This window comes from Lagenorhynchus albirostris, chromosome 8 (assembly GCF_949774975.1).
Source record: "Lagenorhynchus albirostris chromosome 8, mLagAlb1.1, whole genome shotgun sequence".
Taxonomy (NCBI): domain Eukaryota; kingdom Metazoa; phylum Chordata; class Mammalia; order Artiodactyla; family Delphinidae; genus Lagenorhynchus; species Lagenorhynchus albirostris.
In genome coordinates, this window is record NC_083102.1 from 38,335,466 (window position 1) to 38,358,889 (window position 23,424).

General features: G+C 39.1%; 1 long non-coding RNA gene across 1 annotated transcript; it reads left to right on the forward strand.

Moving 5' to 3' along the window:
• Positions 1 to 3,533: 3,533 nt before the first annotated feature.
• On the forward strand, positions 3,534 to 6,101 carry LOC132524414 (uncharacterized). Its single transcript, XR_009541851.1, has 4 exons — positions 3,534 to 3,586; positions 3,674 to 3,839; positions 4,718 to 4,793; positions 6,038 to 6,101. It is a non-coding gene; the product is annotated as an uncharacterized LOC132524414 (long non-coding RNA).
• The last annotated feature ends 17,323 nt before the right edge of the window (positions 6,102 to 23,424 follow it).

A 23,424-nucleotide genomic window follows, 5' to 3' on the forward strand; every position in this document is an offset into this window, starting at 1 on the left:
CATTCTTCACTCTGTTTGGTCACTGTTGACTCACTTTTTGGTCTCCCTTTTGTTGAGAAAGCCCTGAAGAAAAAATTTTCTTGTGCACCCCATGTCTCTCAATATCTCATATAGTGCCTAGTACACAGTATGCACATAACATAATTTGTTGCATGAAGGAATAGACCTAATTATGTTAATGTATACTCCTTCCCAGTGGTGTCCTTTCAGTACCATAGCATATTACATAGCATAAAGTCATAAAGAGAGTCATAGCTATTTATCCCAACATTTATTTCTAGTATGGGGATAAAAGACAAAACATTAAAACAAATTCCAGATGTATGAGAACATTAAAAATGTTCACCACATCATAGCAAAACATCTCACCTCCAAGGTTTGTAACAGGCTACACAGCCTCATTGTTGAATGATCTGCCAAACAAATAGACATATAGATAGCTTTTTAATAGGGATGTCCTGATTGACTTTTACCTATGTTTTCAACAAGCACAGCACTAACAATAAGACATAGTGGAGCAAGTTGCATAAGAAAGAGCCAACAAACTGCTTCTTTATTTTGAGTGCAGGGTACTTACTTGTGAACCCTTGAAACCTAAAATTTAGTCTGGCTCACAATTTTGCTGAGAGAAAGTGTATGACGATCAAGAAGTAAATGAATCTAGTTCTCAGAACAATCCCCAGTGGGAATTATAGAGGAGTGAGGGGAATTCTCTGGGATGAACAGATGTTTTTTCATCAGAATGTTTTTCTCTCTACTTTGACAGTGTTTATGAACTATTTGAAAAGTATGCATTTACTGTAAACAGGTATTTTGCTGCCCACTTATGCTTAGGAGCCACATTTCGTGGAATAGGCTGGAATGAACCCAGCTGTATTGTTTCTGCATGATCCCAAATGGAAGACCAACATGAAAGAAGTTCTGAAATGTCATTGGACTGGATGCTAAGTGTACTCCATTGTGAAATGAACCCTAGAGTCAGCCTCTTAAGATATTGTTCTGTGTCATTTAGGTCAGACAGTAGATGGAGAAAAGAAAATGCAAGTGAAGAATTTTTTTAAGCCAAGCTTTTTAAATAAAGCTAAGAAAACTTGGGTGAGGATGTGTGAATTTCAGGCACTCTGGAAAGAGGTGCAAATTAAAATCTAGCTGGTAATTCCCTCCAGAACAGGTTGTTTCTTTACATGCACCAAGTAAAGCCAAATCCCTTTAAAGCTTCTGTTAGTAGTGGGTTCATTTATTTTTCCCCTGAGCAAGCGTCATGGGATTCAAATAAAAGGCTTGAGGCATGTTCGGTAGATGATAATAAATGATGAAGAATCTATCTAGTAAAGTTGCAGTGGAAAATCAGAATGGTAAGGTTACTTTTACAAACATTTATTTAATAAGGACATGCATAGAAACGTGGAGGCAAAAAAGAGGTCGACAGGAAACAAGATATACCTAGGGACACCTTTCAACATCTATTTCAAACTGATGGCAACTGGAGAAAAAAACAACAGCAAATGAAATCCTCATCAGTCAATCATAAGAAACATGAAATGTAGCAACATGAAAATATCACTCATCTTCTCCATACACAGAGATAAGGAAGGGGAAGTCCCCTTCGTAGAGTGTTATTTCCAGTCACGGTGATAAATTTGGAATAACTGAAAAGAAAACAGCAACCGTTCCAGTCTGAAACACAGCCCAATACATCCACTTGTTACCTATTTCTAAATAGTTTCCTTAAAAAAGAAGTTGATAGTAATTCAACCATTTCATCTCTTCCAGACATGATTAAAATATATAAAGAATTTAAATTGCCCTGTTATGGAAGATGTGTACATGTTCAGTTATATCACATTAAGCAGTAATGGGGTGTGTGTGTATATCAATTACCATTTCATTTTATTGTGGATCACCTTTGCTCCTGAATTTATGTGCCTCTTAAATTATAGGAGAAAACATTGCAGAAATGACTCATGACATCAGGCATATTCTTAAACAACCAAGCTTAGAGGGCAGGTAAAAGATTCTAAATGCTCAAAGGCTTTTCTGCAGTATCAGTAGCAATTCCAGAAGCCTGTACTTTTTTTTTTTTTTTTTTTTTGCAGTACGCGGGCCTCTCACTGCTGTGGCCTCTCCCGTTGTGGAGCACAGGCTCCGGACGCCCAGGCTCAGCGGCCATAGCTCACAGGCCCAGCCACTCCGCAGCATGTGGGATCTTCCCGGACCGGGCCACGAACCCGCGTCCCCTGCATCGGCAGGCGGACTCTCAACCACTGCGCCACCAGGTAAGCCCAAGCCTGTACTGTTTGAAACAGTTATTCTTCAACCCAAAAGGTCATGAAGTGCCAAATTCTGAAACAGCAGCATCTTAAAATATTGTTTTTGAAAGGATAGTCTCCTCTTTAGTGGCACTATGCATAGAAACTAATTTTTCTTTCACCCAACATAATGGGCTTGAGACGGGCGAGGGACAGAAGACAGAAGAGTCTTCAATAGCTACCATGCTCGGGGCATGAGATCCAGCACTGTGCAGACATGATCTACTTTAATATTTAGAACATCCTGAGTCAAGTGTGATCACCATTTTATGGCTGAGTACTGAGGTTAAGTCACTCTAGCCCAAGCTGACCCACCTGGTAAACAGTGGGCTGGAAGTAAAACCCAGTCAGCCTGACCCCAAAGCCAAGGTTCTTAACTCTACACCAATCAGTTAAATTCTGGGTCCTGTTTATGTTTCCAGTGTGGTTTTATTCTAACAAGTTAACCATCAGATCAACTTCTACAGAAAGTCCTTCCTTACAGTTCCCAGACTGCATGTCTCTGCAGTCCCACATGCCAAGCAAATTTTAATCAGAATATTGAGCACATTAAATTAAATTATGCAATAAATCCTGTCTGGAATGTAAGCCCCTTGAAGGTTGGAACCACAGTCTCTTCTGTATCCTAAGCACTTAGTGGAGTATCAGCAATGTAGGAGATGCTCAACAAATATTTGGTGAATTATAATGGAACAGAGAGCTGATTAGATCAACAATTTCCAAACTCTGCTCCATGGAACTCTAGAAATTCTTCAGAGCACACCACCTGTGGGGAGGGGGATTGAATTGCAAGAAGAGAGTGCTGACTGGGCAAGAGTCCTGGTCTCCTCCATCAACAGAATCACAGGTACCCTATTTCTACTGGAGTGCTTCTTCCTCAATCTTTTTTTCTCTTGAACTTCCACATAACATTTTATTTGAACAAAGGAAGGTATGGCTTAAAAAATGTTTAAAACTATTGGATTAGATGGTCACACTTTCACTTCCAAATTTATATCATTGCTTTCTACTTTCCTCTTTTTTTTTTTTTTTTTTTTGAGGTATGCGGGCCTCTCGCTGCTGTGGCCTCTCCCGTTGCGGAGCACAGGCTCTGGACGCGCAGGCTCAGCGGCCATGGCTCACGGGCCCAGCCGCTCCACGGCATGTGGGATCTTCCCGGACCGGGGCACAAACCTGCGTCCCCTGCATCGGCCGGCGGACTCTCAACCACTGCGCCACCAGGGAAGCCCCTCTACTTTCCTCTTAAAAGTCCATTCCTGGAATCCAAGTCATCAAATGTATGCCAAGCACATATGTAACTGAAGTTGCTGTGGGAAACCTGTGTTGGTGGCTGTGGTGTACTTCATTTGTGTAATGTGTTCCAGAACCTCGTGGAAGAAAATCGTGGAATAATCCAACATGTCAAACTCATGATGACATTTCCCCATGTGGTCCTTTGGGAAAGATTTCCTCATCCGATTTTCAGGAGTGTTGAAAGGCCATCATGACTGAGAGAAGGCATGAGTCACCCCAAGTTTGGGGTTAAGCATTGTGAGTTTTCTTACCAATCACGGAGAACAATAAACTTTATCAGAGATTATTCTCTGAGGAGGTACCTCCTAGGATCCTTTGTTATTGAAGGAGGTTGAAATCACCCCCAAGGGAATAGTCTTCAGAAGCAGCTATCCCTGTATATTCATAAAGAGCATAGAGGGGAAAGAAAAAATCTAGCAGTAGCTAGTGGATCATGTGGAAACTTTTACCTTCTTCTAATGTTAGTCACTTGTAAGTAGGCAGAACTGATCAACCATAAAGGCAAGGAAAGCCCAGAACATGGTTGGAGTTAGACCAGGGGTTCAAACTGGAGTTCTTTTGCCCATATGCTAATCTCAGTTTCACTGGCAGTGGGAGTCCCCACTCCTCCCCCGAAGTCTTATGTCTGTGGCATATTAGGAGGCAAGACTGAGGCAAATGAAGTGAACAGTAATGAGAGGCAAAGTCAGTTGTGGCTGCATCCACTCCACAAGATCAGAGGCTGGGGAGTTCATTAAAAAGTATTTAACACAGAAAAAGAATATAGTCACGAAGGAGAAATGTTTGAGTCAGTGTTCTTAGGAGTGCTTCTGAGCACGGGACACCCGTCGATTCACCCACAGAGTCAATAAACAATGCTGTTTCGTATCTGTGGTTTTTGCTTGTTATCAGAGCTGCCTGAAGGGAGCCAAGGACAGGATAAATGAGACGCTCAGTCTTCTGGGGCCTCGTACATACTCATTTGTCCTGAGACTGAGCGACCCCCATGCCTGAAGTTTGGTTGTTCTTGCTGTTCTGACTCTCCCTCTGGGGAAGCTGGGGTCGGGCACTCCCCAGAGGGGAGTGTTTAGTGAAGAATCATCCATGACATGCTTTTATCTTTGACTTTGCTCCAGGACAGAGGGGCAGTATCATCCACGTTTTGCAAGAGTCATCATACAGAGGTTAGCTGACCCGCCAAGCTCCCACAAGGTAAGTGATAAGCTGGGATCTGAATTTGTTTTGACTCCAGGCCTCAGGTCTCTGATGACTTTGAAATAGTCTCTTCTGATGCCACATTGCCTCTCTCTTGACCTAGGTTGTGCCAGGTGTCGCAATAAGTCTTGTAATAACACTAATAGGTGGGTGGGAATTGTTATTTAATCTTTTCTGGAAAGTGAAGAAACACAAAGTTTAAGGATTTGCCTGACACTCAGAGTGACAGGGCTAGAATGAATTATAAAAAAATCGTGACATCTTCCAGTAGGCTATGAATTTTATATTCTAACCCATAAGTCAGCTAGGTTATTAGGGTCAACTTTATTCTCTCCTTTTGAATTAGAAAAACTTAACACAGTAAAGATGTAAAAGTCTTAAATATGGTGATGCCTCTAGAAGGTGTGGGAAGCTACCAAAGCCAAGAGATATATAGGCCCACCTTCAAAGAGTGGATATCTTTGTGGAAATGATTTGTGCTAATGGAATACAAGCAAGCACACACTGGCAAACTCATGCCAGCAGAAGGTGAACAGTATAATATGGCACAGTGTTTGAGAGCAAGGGCTGCAGAATTATCCAGACCGGAGCCCAGGTCCTGGTTCTGCCGTTTACTCACTGACCTTGAGAAAGTTACTTTAATTTTTTCATCTTATGAAAACTTCATGGAACTGCTAACAAGAATGAACTAAGTAAATGATGTAAAACCTTGGCATAGTGCCCAGTACATAATAAGAGCTGTATAAAATGCCAGCTATTATTATTGATGTTGCTATTATTGTATTTGCAACCACGTTTCAACATCACACTTTATTTCTTTCCTAGCAAAAACAAGTTTTGCCTATTCAACCCTTTCTTATGATGCCATCAGATACAGCAGGGATCTTAAATGTATTTACAAATGATCGCTTCTCACTAGAGAACTCTGAATATAACACTAATGAATTAGTAAGTTAGTCACATTATATATACTTGCATGTGCCAAAGATTCTAGCAAAAGAGGAAATTTAACAAGGAATTTTAAAAAAGTGATTACTAATGCTAATTTTCTTAGGAGTGATAATGGCAATGTGGCCATGAAGGAGAATGTCTTCAATCTCAGGAGATATACATTGAAGTATTTAGGGATGAGGGATGTCTGTAACCTCCTCTCACAATACAGTTCTCAATGGGACCTTCATTTCTGCACATCTTGAGAGCCTGAGAACTAAAAAGGTTTTCTTCTGCACTATCTTTTCAAGGATGTTTGTATAGTGAACAGCCTTGAAAGACACACAATGTTTCCCTTTGGGACAAAAGTTAAGCAGATTTGAAGTCCTCTTATAAAAGTCTGATACTCCTCAGCTGTGACACAAACCTATTCTGCACCCGGCATCCACTTGGACCCGTGCTGCATCACTCCCGTGGGACTTGGGGACAAGGGAACCAATGTGAACATAAAGCTCATGGTGCCCGCTGCGCTGTGAGTTATAACATTTTGTTTTGTGACCCAGAAGTCATAGGTCTTATTTCAACACAATATCGATAGAACTCGAGCAGACTACCTTGGTTTTCAAATACAGTAAAAATCTCTTCACAGCCCTTGACCTCTGTTTTCACGTATTTAAGCACGTAAAATAACATGTATGTCTATGTGTTTACTGTTGTAAAAGTCAAGGGATTAATTACCTGTCTTAAGAACATAGGTGTATTAACCCTATCTACAAATCACTGAACTCTACACTTCAGTGCATGGTCCCAAGTGAAAGCTGAAAGACACCAGGTGTTCCCTGGAGCTGGCTGGGCATGCAGGCATCAAGTGCCTCTTTCAGGGATCTCCTGCTGTTGCTTCAGATACGAAATTAAGAGAAAATGTACTCAAAAGGGCTTCAGGGAACCTGAAGCAGCATATATGTCTGGCTCAATACTTAGAAAATAGATAAATATTTAGGTAGATAGACACATTATTTACATACTGCTTTAGTCTTTAACTCTTAAACACATGTTCTTCAGTGTTTCTGACATTTGTTAAGGACCTAGGTTGTGCCAGGTGTCACAATAAGTCTTGTCATAACACTAATAGGTGGGTGGGAATTATTACTAAATCTTTTCTGCAGAAGAGGGAAGTGAAGCAACACCAAGTTTAAGGATTTGCCTGATACTCAGAGTGACAGGGCTAGAATGTCAATTATAATAAAATCTTGACATCTTCCAGTAGGCCATGAATTTTATATTCTAACCCATATATCAGCAAGGTTATTAGGGTCAACTTTATACTCTCCTTTTGAATTAGAAAAACTTAACATGGCAAAGACATTACTGATGTAAAATCTACAATCTACTATTTTTAAAGATATATAATTTCACATATCACTTAAAGGCTATTTTGATAATGATTTCCACCTGGTTTGGGCAATCTATGTATGTTTTCCTTATTTAACATTTATTTTGAAGACCTTTATTAAAATAGTAATAGTCTTCATTTCCTAGCACATTAAGCTTGGGGAAGTTTGTCCACAGTTGTGAATCTATAATGATTTGACTGGATTCAGATTTATCTTTAAAATGTGAATTTAAGTAAAACTTTCAGTCATTAAATGACTAGCTATGATAATAATCTTTCAGTCAGTTGATTTTGGAAACTCCAAAGACAGACAAATTGAAAACATAGCCAAATCATTTTGTTGGCAATATGCCATCTTACCAGGATACATATGTAAACGTTCAGTCGTAGTCAATACAATCTTTGGGCATATTCAAGTGATACATTTCACTGAATACTATTTTTCATAATCAGATTTTTATCTGTATGTGAAGTGTGGCTATTGGCTTATGAAGTAAGTTCAAGCTGATCTCAGCCTGGATTTATTCATTGATTGCCTTAGATTTGAAAATGTATGATCAGCTACTGAGCCGTTTGAATCTTTCGGGCTGATTATGTAGGGCAAATTGTCTTAAAAAGATTTTGCTTTATGATTTCTGATTTTTTTTCATTAAAAGGCAAGAAAAAAATCTTAATAGTTTTTTCTTATGATATTTCATCATATCTAAAGTTAAAAGCGTAAACTGCCCAAAATGAATATAAAGCAAGAAAGATGCCAACAAGTAGCTATGAAATATACACAACAGTTGTATCTATGCGGAAAGAAAGGAGACAGAGGGAGAGAGGAAGGGAAGGAAGAAGGAGACACACAGAGAGAGAGAGAGAGAGAGGTAGGGGGAGGCGGGAGGGAGAATCTCTTGAATTAATCTAACTCAACCCAACTCAATCAAATTCAATTCTGATCCTTCTGATTGAAGGATCAGAAAATGGTATTGTTATACTGGGAAGAGTTACAGAAGAGTTCTCTGAATTTTATACCAAAATGTATAACACTCAATAGATAAATAGACATATGGAAAAAGTAGTTTAAAAAAAAACTTCTTCCTCTTACAAGACTAATGGACAGAAAAAAGATTATTATATTCAACCTGAATAAAGATGGGAATGCACAGTGTCCTTCATGAATATTCTTGGCTTTTTTATGAGGTAAATGCTGACCAAGTCTCTAACCCACTCTAGACTTCAGGCATTTTATCTGAGGAATTAAACTAGATGATTTTTTCTTCGGGTACCTTCTTGTTCTAACTCTCAGTTTCATGAAGGCAACGAGAATTCAATCTCTTCATATACCAGGAATCTTGGAACTATGAGGAAAGATGTCATCTAAACATTATTTGTGGGGCTTCCCTGGTGGTGCAGTGGTTGAGAATCCGCCTGCCAATGCAGGGGACATGGGTTCGAGCCCTGGTCTGGGAAGATCACACATGCCGCAGAGCAACTAAGTCCGTGTGCCACAACTACTGAGCTTGTGCTCTAGAGCCCGCAAGCCACAACTACTGGGCCCACGTGCTATAACTACTGAAGCCCACATGCCTAGAGCCTGTGCTCCGCAACAAGAGAAGTCACTGCAGTGAGAAGCCCGGGCACCACAACAAAGATGAAGAGTAGCCCTTGCTTGACGCAGTTAGAGAAAGCCCGTGCGCAGCAACAACGAAGACCCAACACAGCCAAAAATAAACAAATAAAATAAATTGAAGAAAAACAAAAAACATTATTTGTAAGCCTTCAGTTTGGCCCAATTTGACCTGAAGTGTTAACTCAAATTTTACAAGTTCTCCTTTCATTTTGTAAATTAGCCTGAGCCTAGAGGTGGTTAAAAATTCTTTTTTGTTTTTGATCTGGAATTGTGTCATTTGCTACCACTCTAACTTGGAATATTCTACAGACTTAAATATACGTGATAAATATTTACTCAAATGTTGGTTTTAAATTTTGACTCTGCCATATTGAACAGTTTTGTGTTTGTCAGTAAGTTATGGTTGGCCCTATCTTTCTTATCCAAATATCTATGGGAATGAAAAACAAATGGAGAAAAAGATCTTTTTGAAGTGGTTCTGGTTAAATAATACAACAGTAGAATATAGTTTGGGAAATGTTTTTCCCATATATACAAAACATTACAGAATGTCAGGATAGGAAATGATACAAACATTTAACCAAAATACAGAGAGCACAACACCAATCAACATAATTGCCTTCTCCATTTTATGCCTTCTATCATTAAAGGGACTGTTCTCAGTGCCTGATCCATACTGAAGCTCAATGAATGTCTGCTGAACAAGTAATGATCTGTCTCATTTTATAGATATGGCTATGGAAGTAAAGAGACTGCATCATTTGCTAATTCATGGCAAACCCAAAATTAGAATTGTGGTCTTCTGACTCATAGTCCAGTCATACTTTTTATGTTAAGAATTTTGACATTGGTTAGATACATAATAAAGAAGAATTTAGATATATGAGAATTTCCATTTAGAAATTGATGACTTTTAAAAGTCATTACCTCAGTTGGCAATGTACAGAACAAGAACCCTTTGCTGTGCCTTTACAGAGTACAGCAAAGTCATCAGGGATCCAATGAACTGAATGACTAGTTCTCAGCGGTGCTGCCTCTCCACTTCATGTGTTCCACAGGGATGCAGTCTGTGTGTTTTGCTTCAGAGGCCTGGGTTTTAATAGGGGCTCTAAAATCCAATAGTATTCTAGAATTCTGTGTGACCCGGTGGATCTTTTCTAGGACCTCAGAATTGGAAAAGAATTAGAAGTTAGCTTACTTGACATCTCACCTAACACAAATCCTTTGTACACTAATTCCTACAGAGAGGTACCCAGATGGAGCTAGAACTCCTCCTGTTAACAGTTTGCCCTACTTCACAAGGCTGCTTGAAGTAAGGGAAAAAACTCAAGGCTTTGAAATGAAAAGACGTGAGTGACAACAGTAAACGTTAACTTTTTGGAGCCTCTTTAGTTTTTAAAATGTAAATACTAATATCTGCCTTGCAGATTATTACTACATAATAAATTATATAAAACACTCTCACTAATTAGGCAGTCAGAAATACTCATTTCTTCCACAGATGCTTTATCAATCAATTTGAGTAAAATTCTTTCTAGATGTATTAGTTTCTTAGGCCTGCTACAACAAATTCCCACAAACTGGGTGGCTTTAAACAACGTAAGTTTATTTCCTCCCAGTTCTGAAGCCTAGAAGTTCCAAATCTAGGTGTTGGTAGGATCACACCCTCTCTAAAGGTCCTAGGGGAGAATTCATCCTGGCGCCTTCCTGCCTTCTGGTGGTTGCTGAGAACCCTTGGCCGTCCTTCCTGTGGAGATGCAGCATGCCAGTCTCTGCCTCTGTTATCATATGGCATTATTCCTATGTGTCTCTGTATTGAAATTTCCCTTTCCTTATAAAGACACCTGTCATACGGGATTTAGACCTCACCCTAACTCAGTCTAAACTCAACTTGATTACATCTGTGAAGTCCCTATTTCCAAATAGGGTACCATTTACAGGTTCTAGGTTGACGTGAATTTGGGGAGGACAGTATACAATCCAGTACAGTAGAATCGTTATGACAAGTAAATGAAATATTGTGTAAACTGCAAAGTACAGGTTGATTCCATTTCTCCAATTTCCAACTGTTAATTTTTATGTATATCTATGAAAACAAATTTTTCAAGAAAATTACTTTCAAACATAGTAAAAAAAAAAAAATTCACCAATTAGAGGAGAAATGAGATAATTCCTACTCCCAAATAATAGTTATAAAAGAATACAAAAGAGTTTTTATGTCTAGTATGACATTTCATCATATAAAATTAACCCATTTTAGGAAATCTACAGTCATGGGATGTATGAGGCAGGAATTACAATGTATTGACCATCAAATTCAATTTTCCATTAACTTATGTTGATTTATATTGATGTGAGGATTATTGTGCCCTTGAGCCAAAGCTTAATGGTTCACTTACAGTTTTTTAATAGAAACTTCTGAGGAATGATGATAGTGTCACATTGTAACAGCAGGAATAGATTTAGTTCAGTGATTATCCACATACAACTATTTAAATGGAAACGTATGGCATCAGTCATCTTTTATAATTCTTTGATTGGGTTATATAAAGAAACCTTGGGATGTTTCACTTATGCTTAAATTGTGAACATTGTAAATATCAGCATTTAAATTAATATTAGCAGAATAATTGAGTTGGGTGAAGTATTTTCTTCATAGGAACCTGTACAAAATCAATCAATGTCACTGGAATTGCTGCACTTGGACTCCCAATAGCATATGATTTTCACTGAGTGGTACTGTGTAAAATATACCTCGAATACTATGATCAGCCCTAGGAGAGACAAAAAGGAGACTTCCTTCACAAAGACAAGATGTGATCATAAGAGTACGTCATGCTTTCTGCATTGAAATACAAAAATCCATAAAAACAGTAAAAGACCTACATTTTATCGGAGCTCTGATCCTAATGTTTTGAATACTTAAAGACACATTTGGGCTGTATTTCTCATATAAATAGCCTATTAGAAGAAAATGAATTTTTTTTTAATTATCTAAAGGGAGAGTGAGGATGGCATCTACAATTTTTTTAATCTTTAGAAATTTTTATCCTCTAGTATAAAAAATAGAATCTCTCAAGGTTCACCAATCCCTTTATGGAATCGAGTTGTCAGGCCTGTGGAGCTACAAGAACTTCAATGGATTCATAACGGATTATTCACATTGCCATTGTCCCCAGCCTAAAGTTCTTATCACTGTCACCTGAAACCACTGCATTTATATCCAACTGTTCTCCCTGCCATAGTCTTTTCTTTTCCTTAATCCACTCTACTCCACATTTCAGACTGATCTTCCTATAACATATCTTTGCTCATGTCATTTCTTTGAGGAAATATCTGCATGTACTAACACTGTAGTCACAACACCATTGCCTCATTCCACTCATCTGAGATCTAACTCCAGCCAGTTTCTCCAGGTTTATTCCCCAAGTCTTCCTCTCAAAATCCTACACCTCAGACAATCTAGATTCTTCTCCATTGTGTAGAGCTAGTCAACACTTTACAATTTCTCTGCCTCTGCTCAGATCATTCCACTTGAGTTGGCCTTTCTCCATCCAAACCTTTTCTGAGCCACTCAAATGTCCTTTCCTGCATGAAGATTCTCTGAATCAAACCCCCTTCTCCTCACAATTCCCTCCCAATTACTAGGTTTACGTGTATCAACATTTAGCACATTCTGGTTTATCTTTAACTTACTTATTTTTCTCCCTTACTGATCCTACTTGTACAGTCCATGAGAAGAGGAATCATGTTTTCATCACATATGACTCATCCCCAGCAACTAGCAGTAACACATTTTTGGATTAAGTCGAAGTTTTTCATGTGGATTTTTCTGAAAATTCCATGGGAGATTATCATCTTAGACAGAAAACTAATTTAAGACTCCTTTACAGATTACCAGATAAGGATGGCAGAACTAAAAGAGGAGGAATATGGAATTGTTACAAACTTAGTTCTCAGAATATAGATGAAGGGAAATTATATATAGTAGCTTCTTCAGTAAATACTGTACGGACTTTCCCAAAAATAAAATCTGTATAATTCTACCCCCACCTGAGTGATCACAACACATATTTCTTTCTCTTCTTTATATTCAGGGTTTTCTCTGGCAGATGTTGCTACAATCCTAAAATACAAAACGAAGGTGAGATTTGGAAATTTTTAGAATTTTTAAGTTTATTTGATTGGTATTGTCACAAACTGACTTTCAGGGGGAGAAGAATAGGAGTCTGCCTTGGATACCATTCCTAAGGAGATGGTATAAAAGATGTATGAGTAACCCATCTTTCTCCCATTGCTTATTTGTGAGGCAAAGACTCTAAAATAAAGCCAGAGTGACTGACATGTCTTTAATGGTGTTGGAGTGTTTAAAGACAGTCCCTATAAAATAGAAGTTGCATTTCTCTTCACCTGGCCTTCATTCAAACACTTCTCATTTTGTTGGGCTCTCTTTTCAGCAGAGCCTCTTGATGATAGAAAACACATCTTCTACATTCTGCCAGTGGAATTGCTTGGCACTGGGATTCTGGCTGGATGCTGCCCGATGAGAAATTCACTTGCAGTATGCATCGTCGAGCACCCTACTGTGTACTTAGATCAAGCTTTTATTTCATGATTTCTTAGTTCCTCTTCTTTATGAAATCAAGTAGTGTAAATCATCTCTTCTGACTTGTACATATTAATTAGAGCAGTAGTTAAGAAAAGGTATTAGTGAAATCCTTCCATTAAAATGGAGGTCAAACGTGGCATATTACTATTCCATAGGGAGTTTAACCAAATTTAAAGGAGTAGTGAGCTCTTTGGCAGACATTATGCTCTGGAGAATAATTAAACTCCTGTAAACTTTCTTGAAAAAAACCTCACTATCGAATAGGAAATGTTGAATGAAACTCTCTTAGATTTTAAACTATTGGATGTCTTAATGTTTGCCACTGTTACTCATAAAGATGGTTATTCATAGAAAAATTAATTGCTCTCCTATTTTACTTTATACTACTCACTTATTTTGAGGATTTTTTAAAAACTTTGCTTTACATTGTTTTGGTATTTAGGTACATTGGTTTCCTCCATGAGACATTAATGTCTGCCTGTTTTACTTTCGTATTTGCTCAATCATAGTACATAGGACTGTGAAATGTAATATTCTCTGTCATCTAGATTTCTCCCCCAGGACCAAAATCTGAAAGAAGTTTCATGTCCTGTGTTTATCAATATCTTATATAGAAACATTCGATGAGATTTTCATGTATAATGAAGCTAAGAGGGACATACACAATCAGAAATAGGATACAAAAGACCAAAAGGGCTCAATTAATATTCCAGTTTCAACAAGGTAAAGCTTAATTAGGTTAAAAGTACTTAAGTATTTTTAAAAATACTGTACAAATATAGAAGAGGAGCTATACATTAAAAGTAATTCATATAAATACTAAATGAATAAAAACAATCTCAGAGTTATCCCAAGCCCTTTAAGTTTAAATAGGAATAAGATGCCCAAGTCAAGAGTGACTTGACCAAAGTGACTCAGTTACTGGTAGCTTCCCGGGACATCCACTCAGCATCTCCAGCTTCACGTGACTGAGCTGCCACATTACCACAGGACAAAGACTGGGCAGTTTTAATTGACTCTAAACTGAAAATGTGGAATGACTCCAAAATCAATGTTCCTTTAAGTCAAATTATTAACGAAAGAATAATGTCCAGCACTAAAGAGATAACATTCTCCATTGGTCATACCCCAAATGGGGTTTTTCATAGTTCTAGATACTGTTTTTTGACTATCAGCTCAATAAAGCACCTTAGGCTCAGCATTCCTCTTCCCTTTCCCAGTCCTTCACTCGTGTTCCTTGGGCTCATTTCTCTAAACAAACAACTGGCAAACTACGTCCTTGCTCCAGGTTTTCTTTTGAGAAGAACCATCTAAGACACATACTGAATCTGCCCCAGGGGGACACAGCAGGCTGGACTTCATAATCTACTTTACTGTAAAATATATTTTTAAAAGAGCATTTCTTACCTCGGGTATTCCACAGAACATACTCAGGGAAACACAGAACTAGATTTATTCTCTCTCAACATAGAATAAAATCCAAGTTCCCTATCTTGATCTCCTACAAGAAACTGTGAGGCAGAGATGTGACCTATATAATCCAGTCCCCAGCTACCTTCTCATACTCCTATCTTACCCTCTCCTTCTCAGTCTCTTTACTCTGGATCAGCTGTTCTTTGTACTCCTCTTTAAACGTGCCAAGCATTTTCCTGCCTCTGAGCTTCTGCCCTTGCTGTTCCCTCTATCGGGAACAGATATTTGTCCAGATAGTGGCATGGCTCACTTTCCCACTTCATTCCTTTCTCCATCTAACTGTCACCTCAGCAGAAACGCCTACTACAGTATCTAAAATATCTCCCCTAGTTACTTTCTTTCATCCAGCTTTACTTTTCTTCAAAGCACTTCTATTTGAAAGCACTTTTCACTTATGTATTTATTGGTTGTCTCTCCAGTAGAATGTAAGCTTCATAAAGGCAGATTTTGTCCGTTGTTGTGTTCCCAGTAGCTGGGAAATCTGTGTGTCTTTGAAAATGTGTGTGTCTTCTTCGTCATCCTCATTTTTCTCATTTTGTTACAGACACATGTAAATGCAATCCTAAACCAGTTTTTGGAGAAAAGCACTGCTCTGTAGTACTGAGCAATTTCCTTAGCATAATATAATGCCTTCACTCATTCTGTTTCTTTTGTCCTTTTCGCTTTTCTTTCTCACATTTGCCTCGAGAATTTTCCCTCTTCAGCACTCAGATTCAGCTTCCTATCCTCCATGAAATCTGGCTGACAGCCCATACCATCAGGGCAGACACTCTCTCCCCTTCATGCTCACTTGTCTTAAAACATGTCTGAGTGTGCTGTAAAGGCTTGATCATGTGTCTGCACCACTAGACTCTCAGTTCCTTTAGGGCAGTGGCCCTGTACCTTTACAGGGAGAGTGCCACTCTCATACCTTTTTCACCACCACCATCCTTGTCTGACACATTGTGTTATTAAATGGAACATTTTTGAAGCTACTTTGTCTTTTCTTACTAGACCTTATAAGTTATTTGTGTGTCAAATGTGGTTTGTCCCATAAAGCCTTTAGTGGTGCAATTTTCTTTTTTTTCCCATTATATTTTCAATCTTTGAGTAAAATGCATTGTGAATAATACAGTGTATTATTACTGGACGGCTTTAACAATATTTTTATATGATTAATCTGTGTCATCTTGTGGCTTGTTTATAGTAGTTATTTCACCACCAAACCAGAGATCACAGCTTCAGGACCTAGCGACCCATCTATTTAGCTCACTGCAGCCTGTGTAAATCTTTTGTAAATGTGAATCTGATCAGGTCACACACTCTTATGTCCTTGCTATCCTGATTCTCCTTACAGCCTTTGCCAGTGCAGTTCCCTTTTCTGAAATGTTCTTTCCTCCCCCGTCCCTATGGCATACACCTTCTCATCTTTCAATGTCATAGAAGCCTCCTACTCTGTGTGTGACTATTCTCTCCCTATTACAAGCATTTATAGCACCAACTACCTCTCCTTCCAGTATCTTTCACATTTATTGTTTCATTTTGGTCATATGATTAATGTCTGTTTCTCCCCCAAAGAATAAGCTCCAAGAGGAAACAGGCTATAGATGCTGGGTACTTAGTAGGGAGTCAATTAGTCAATAAATACTCTTCAGGTAAATGAATGAATGCAGGTGCAAAAGTACTTATAATCTAACTAAGTTTCCAACATGCAATAAAAGGGTTGCTATGGAAAAAGAGAACACTTTTCAGGCGTCTCGAGAGGATTTGGTTTCTAAAAGAACCTTAAATTCTTACAGAGTTAAAAAAGGAGTAACTTTTTGAACCCAATCATTTTTAGAATGCTAGCCTAGGCTGTAAGTCAAAGGAAGGAAGCTTTATGTTCACAAACCCCAAGGGGTTAAAGGCACGATCCAGGGAACCTGGAAGAAAAGTCTGCCACTGAAGCATGAAAAACCTGGTGTAAAAGGGCTTTCAATTCAGGTCCACCTGTTAGGGATTCTAAATTTTACAGTCCTTGATCCTCTCTTCAGCAGATTACTTTATAACTCAATTGTTTCCTCAACTCAAAAGAACACGATTTTACTTTTTTAGATTCAGGTATTGAGTGAACTGAAAGAGAATAAAGAAATTAATTAAAGTAAGATAACAATGGTCAAGTTTGCTCTCTGCTGAGTGGATCGCCCTCATCTTAAATCTTCTTAAACCACATGCAATTATGCCCTCGAAAGCCTGAGGGCACTTGCACAGAAAGGCTAATGGGGTGAGACTTTAAATGTTACAAAGTCCTTAATTTGAAGTCTCTCTACTGGTTTATGTTAACACCTTAGTGATTAATCTTGTGATGACTGAAGCTGTTCTATTCACAGATATCAAATTGACTGAATCTATCCTATTTTTGGTCACTTTAAATTCTCATTCACCACACAATTGATTGCACTGACTGTACTGTAATCTAAATCTTAAAACTGCAGAAAGTACCAGATTGGTCATTGCTTATAGATAATGTAGACATAACTAGTCTCTGATATTTTCTAAATATTTTTTAAAAAGTAGATGTAGACATCCATACATATACAACCACAGAAGACTAATTTGTAAATTACCTACGTGTACAACTATAAGAGGCTGATTTGTAAATTATAGCACATCTATATAAGGGCTGTTTTTGTTTTTGTTTTCGCGGTACGCGGGCCTCTCACTGTTGTGGCCTCTCCCGTCGCGGAGCACAGGTTCCGGACGCGCAGGCTCAGCGGCCATGGCTCACAGGCCCAGCCGCTCTGCGGCATGTGGGATCCTCCCGGACCGGGGCATGAACCCGTGTCCCCTGCATCGGCAGGTGGACTCTCAACCACTGCGCCACCAGGGAAGCCCATAAGGGCTGTTTTGATGCAACTTTTAAAATAATGTTTTCAGAGACAACTTAATGACATGGGAAATGCTCACAATGTTAAGAAAAAGGGCAGGTAACAAAGCTATATAAGGAATATAAAGCCACTTTTTTGGGAGGGATTTCATATATATATATAAATTTTATATTAATATATATACATTTTATATATAATATATATATATACACACATACACACACACACATATGGACTAGAAGAAGGAAAGGACTAGAATGTAGGAGGGAAAGAGGGGGATAAGAGGAAAGAAACAAGAAAAAGACAAAACGAAAATGCACCAAAATGTTAATACTGGTTAAACATATAATGGAATTATAGACATTTTTCCTTTCAGTTTCATACATTTTCCAAAGTAGCATACTTTTATAATGAGAATAAATCAATATTTTAAAAGTTAGAATATATACTCTATGGCCTTCAAATGAAGAAAATAATCTTCAGAAATTTCTCATAGTTTGGGAAGGCTAGTTGTAGAGAAGTGGGAAGGAAGAAAAAGGATTTTATCCCCCATAGTCTTCTGCCACTACTGAAACATGCATGGTCTCCTTCTGCCTTTCTCCCTTTCTCTCCCTCTTCCCTTCCCCTGCCCCTCACACACATACACACACACACACACACACACACACTCACACAGTGATGCTGCTGTAGGCTCAGTGCCTTGACATCTAAAAGCTGTGCTGTACCAGGCAATCACTGTAAAAGTCCAACTGTGTGTTCTTAGCTACTGGTAACCTAGAAATGATGCAGCAATCCAAACAAGCAAAAAGTCCTCTTCATTTTTGACTCCAAAGGCTTCTGGCAACCAAGGTTTTGTGTGGCCACCATCAATTGTGAATAAAGAAAAAGGTAAGAGAGGGAATGCAAAAAGACTCACAGAGCAAGGCCTCTCCTATGATGGAGTCTCCATCTCTGGAAGATGCGGATTTTCTACAAAGACTACCACCCCCATGGGCCAGAGTCGTCAGCCTACATGATGTAGCCTGACACCGGCGGGGGGTGGGGGTTACACAGGGAAGTCTCTCTCTCAGCCCCTTCCTGGAGCCATAAACACTTTTTGGAGATCTATGATAAAGAAAGCAGAAATAAAAGTGATCCTGGGCTTCCCTGGTGGCGCAGTGGTTGAGAGTCCGCCTGCCGATGCAGGGGACACGGGTTCGTGCCCCAGTCCGGGAGGATCCCACATGCCGCAGAGCGGCTGGGCCCGTGAGCCGTGGCCGCTGAGCCTGTGTGTCCGGAACCTGTGCTCCACAACGGGAGAGGCCACAGCGGTGAGAGGCCCACGTAACGCAAAAAAAAAAAAAAAAAAAAAAGTGATCCTGAGAACATTCCACAGGGCAGCCCACAAGATTTGCAGGGCCCAGAGTAAAATGAAAATCTCGTGCTTCTTGTCTGAAAAGCTGCAACAAAGTGTCATTAAAGGTGCTAACAAATAAAGCTTTTTCCTTTCTTCCTCATCTTTCTCCTGACCTGTCACAGTGTTTTTTTTATTTGCTATCAAATGTCATTCTAAGAATTTAAATTTTTGATTATTAGCATGAATTTTACCATTCCTATTTATATTGTGCAATGCCTGTTTTCAGTGCAAATAGAAGAGCATTTAGCTCAACGGCAGAATCACCAAAATTACACAATTCATATTTTGTAGCTTTGTACATGCATATATATGTTGTTCTTAAAACAGTGGAAATACTGCACAAAATTCAACTGTTTTTATCTCACTTCTCGATATGCGCACATTCTATCAACACTCTACTTTAAGCCTACTGACAAGTTAGAAGTAATGAAAGGAAAAGAACTATGGTTTTCCTATTTCCTTTTCCTTCTATGTCATCATTTTCAGCATAAGCAGCTGGCTAATACAGGGAAGTAACATGAGTCAGAAAGGATATGATATGATTCCTTGGTGATTGTGTAGGAAAAGCACTCTTAGTGTTTCTCCTGTACTACTCACACAGAACACTCTGACACTTCTGAATGTGTCTGTCTATGTTGGAGGGGGAGGTTCCTCACACCAACGTCAGCTGGATGTCCTACAATTTAACTCAATTCTGATGCCATCTATCTGGATCCCACAGGTCAAGGGCTCAATTCCACAAAACTGCCCCCAACCTTCACTTTAGAAGCCAATTATAAGTTTCAGATTGTCACCTGTGCTTCTGACTGCCTCCTGGGTTTGACAATTTCCTAGAATGGCTCACAGAACTCAGGGGAACACTTACTTACGTTTACCAGTTTATTATAAAAGGATATGATAAAGAATATAGATAAATATGCAGATGGAAGAGATGCAAAGGGCAAGGTCTTGAAGGGTCCCAAGGAAGGAGCTTCTGCCCCTGTGGAGTAGGGGAGGGCTATCCTCCAAGCACATGGATGTGTTCACCAGCCTGGAAGCTCTCCAAACCCTATACTTGGGATTTTTACAGAAGCTTCATCACAAAGGCGTGATAGATCATTAACTCAATCTCCAGCTCCTCTTCTCTTCCTGGAGGATGAGAGGTAGAGCTGAACATTCCAAGCTGCTAATGATGGAGTGGCTCTTTCTAGCGACCAGCCCCTGTTCTGAAGCTCTCCAGGAGTCCACCAAGAGGGACTCCTTAGAACAAAAGACACTGCAATCACCCAAGAAACTGCAAGGGATTTAGGAGCTCTGTGTGAGAACTGGGATCAAAGACAAAATGTGAGAAAAAATGCTCTTAGTACTCTTATCACTTAGGAGCTCTGTGCTAGGAAATGGAGGTAGAGACCAACTTAGATATTTTCTATTATTTTACAGTTGTTCATATTAGAACACCATTGCCTTCCCTCTGCATTTGAAACAAATTCTGGTTCCAACAGAAAGCACAGCGCCCCAGGCTGTCAGTTCACCCACTTTCTCAGTTGTAGATAGAACATGCTTACCTTGGACTCACTTTTTGTATTGCTGAACATTCATACATTGTGGGTCCACCAGAATTCTGTGCTCCTGGGGCATCCCAAACACTATATGCAAATGAGGTGACCCAAAAGGTGGGCACACATTTTGTGCTAATCTCCTCTGCTCACACACATGCTCCACTGTCCCATCAAAGTTCACTTACAAAATACAAGTTGAAAGAGATAACTGTTAAGAATTTCAAAACACCACCAAAGCATTAAATCAAAGGCAGGGCCCTTCTGATCACAGGCCTACACAGGTTGTACATCCATGAATCCAGCCAGACATACTGCCTTGTTTTTTTGGCCAAGGTACTCTCCAGTGCACTCAGCAGCCTATAACACCTGCTTGCCTAATTAATGAAATTAAAATTCACCATTCCACCAAAGAGCAGGACATGTACACACTGAGTTCTACACAAAGAGAGATTAGAACTTACTAAATAAAAGAGCTAATCACAATGATCTGATATTCACACATGACATTAAATGACTATTTCACCAAAATCCCACTTTATAATTTATGGATAAAGCTGGTAGTGGAAGAGAGATCAGAAAGCAGCAAAGAAGGAAAACTTGCTCACTGGTTATTTCAGACACAGTTCCCGAGATTGACTGGGACACTAATTGGAGAATCATTAAATGAGAAGGCACAGTCTTACATATATCAAAGGTCTGTTTTCTTTCTGGTTGACAAAACGAACAATTCCAGGAATCATGCTGAACACTGTAATCTGATAATTAAGGAAGGGCTCAGTGGAGCAAGGAAAGGAAACATGAAAATTAAATTTAAGAAGAAGCTGTTGAAGAGCCAGACACCAGCTGACATAAAAATCATCCGTTGAAGATGTTCTTAAAGAGAAACTGAAAATGCTCTTCATAAATAAGGTTTAGTGGCATCAAAAAAAAGAGAAGCTTTTCTATAAAATAACACTAAGGCTGTCAAGGCAATGCATTTCTTAACCAAGCAAGTTAATACTGTTTTTGTGTACTGCTTACTTTAAAATGGGTGAGGTCAGGGCTTCCCTGGTGGTGCAGTGGTTAAGAATCCGCCTGCCAATTCAGGGAACATGGGTTTGAGCCCTGGTCTGGGAAGATCCCACATGCCGCAGAGCAACTGAGCCCGTGTGCCACAATAACTGAGCCTGAGCTCTAGAGCCCATGAGCCACAACTACTGAAGCCCATGCACCTAGAGCCTGTGCTCCACAACAAGAGAAGCCACCACATGAGAAACCCGCGCACTGCAACAAAGAGTAGCCCCCTCTCATCGCAACTAAAGAAAGCCTGCGTACAGCAACAAAGACCTAACACAGCCCAAAATAAATAAAGTAACATAAAAAAAGGAAAAAAAAAGGGTGAGGTCAGCCTTATAATATGATCAAAACAAGTGCAGTTGACGTGAAATGTTTATGCACATTCTGTTGCCATCTACATACACAAAGTGACCCTCATATCAATACATCAGGGAAGCAAGATTAACCAGAAGCTTTTTGCTAGACACTGATTTGGCATAATTTCTACCTCAAGTTGCCTAGTTTCCTGGTTTTCCACAAACAAACCAGTTCTTATGGCCTCCCTCCTAACAAAACATTTTCACTTGAGCAAGATTCTATTACCCATGCCTTCCAGTGTGGTCCAATCTCCAATATTCATATGTGGAGCAATCTCCATTGGACAAATGGCACCTGCCGGGGTTACAAATTGGACACCACCATATGTCTCTCCCTATCTTTCCATTGCCATCATCCAGATTAGAGCTCTGGGTTCAGATAATGTAAATCCCAAATCATTCCAAACATTGTTGCTTTGGACCACCCAGCTCTCAGTTCTGAGATCATTCTTTACCAACTAATGTGTTTTCCCCAGCTCTTCAATCCACAAACTAAGAAGGTTGTCTCCATCTAATAATGGCTTATCCTATTGCTATTGGCACCAAGGTGTCAAGATATCAACATATCTTTAACTTGAGTTCATCTGAAATACTAAATGAGTCTCAGGGTCACTCAAATGGGGCATCCTAGCATCTGAGCCTAACCAAAACTCTACATTTGGAGAGCACTGCTGTTCTCCACCAATGGTGCTTGTGTAGTCAACTTCTGTGCCCTTGGATCCCACTGTAGGTTGGGAGGAGGAAAAAGAGTGCCAATGTAAGAATTAAGAAGTATTAAGAAAGTTCTTTACTTCAAAAATTGCCCCAATCCAGGTGCCAAAATATTTGCAGTATCTTCATTAATAACTCAATTCAAGATAAACCCTTTTAGCACCAACCAAAGAAGACACAATGGGTAACTCTATATGTAATAAAGATAAATGAAGCACAGCTCCTGCCCTGGAGGAGCTCACAGTCCAAGTAGAAGAAATAAGATATATGATACTATATAATGATTATTTTATAGATGTAGATAAAGGAAACATTTATGAAGTGTTATGAGGATATAGACTGAAGGTCATTTTCTTTCAGTTAATCATTGCTCTCTTCCAGACATTATTTTATTCAAATTATTCCAAGTAGCAGTACATCATTTATTAGATCTATCAGTACCTTATCTCTTCTCCAAGCAAAAAGTATCAGGAAAATACTCATTAATGCATTCATGCATGCATTCAACATTTGTAAATCACCAAAACTACGGCAGATACTGTGCAGGATGAAAAGTTCTATCAGGCATAGTTACTGTCTTCAAAGGAACACGTGTTACCACCTATTCCTTGATATTGAGAAATTCCTTGATATTGAGAAATTAAGTCGGGACTTTTGCAACTTTGAGCTTAATAGATGCACTTTCAATATTTCAGGATTTTAATA